This window comes from Marmota monax, unplaced genomic scaffold, assembly GCF_021218885.2.
Source record: "Marmota monax isolate L192 unplaced genomic scaffold, Marmota_monax_Labrador192_F-V1.1 WCK01_AAM20220418_F8-fsc00161, whole genome shotgun sequence".
NCBI classification, from domain to species: Eukaryota; Metazoa; Chordata; class Mammalia; order Rodentia; family Sciuridae; genus Marmota; species Marmota monax.
Window position 1 is genome coordinate 289,292 of NW_026693511.1, and position 1,002 is coordinate 290,293.

Below are 1,002 nucleotides of genomic sequence, written 5' to 3' on the forward strand. Positions count from 1 at the left end.
TTAATTAAGCTCAGAGTAGCTTCTAATTTCTCTTGTGATTTCATCTTTAACTCATTGATTATTTGGGAGTATATTTTTTTTATTTTCATATAGTTGTGAATTATCCAATTTTCTAATTATTATTAATTCCTAATTCATTCCATTTTGATTGGAGATCATACTCTCCCTCCCTCCCTCCCTCCCTCACAGTTCTGAGGGTTGAATCCATGACCTGGCACATGCCAGGCAAGTACTCTACCACTGAGTTACGTTCCAAACCTGGAGAACATACTTTGTATGGTCTCATCCACTTAAATTAAGTAAGGTAAAGTTTAAGGCCTAGAATATGGTCTGTCTTGGAGACTATTTCACGTGCTCTTAGAATAATTTGTATGCTGTGTTGTGAGGTTTAGTTGTTTTGTACCATTTTCCAGTTTTTATGTATTTGTTGGTCTATTCCCTAGGTGTTCTATTCATTATTGAAAGTGGTGTAATTTCCAAATTTTGCTGTTAATTACTGATTTCTCTCTTTAATGATTTCAGATCTTGCTTCATATATTTGGGGATTCTGTGGCTAGATGTATACATGCTTATAATTGTTATATCTTCCTAATGGATTGAACGTATCATAAAATATCCATGTTTATCTTTAATAACATATTTCTCTTCCAGAGTCTATTTTGTTTGATAGCATCATTATTTTAGCTGCCATATGGTTGCTACTTCCATCTTTTTACTTTCAATCTATTTGTATTTTTAATGTAAATTGTGTATTTTATGGAAAGCTTATTTCTACAAATTTGATCTTATTTTATCCAGTCTGATAATTTCTTCACTTTGAAGTTTCAATCACTATTTTTTTTATACTAGAAGTAAAACAGGAACTTGTGCTTTGAGCTACATCCTCAGCCAGCCCTTTTTATTTTTATTCTGAGACAGGGTTTTGTCCAATGCCCAAGATGGTCTCAAATTTGTGATCTTCTTGCTTCACCCTCCCAACTAGCTGCTATTGCATGTGTGTAC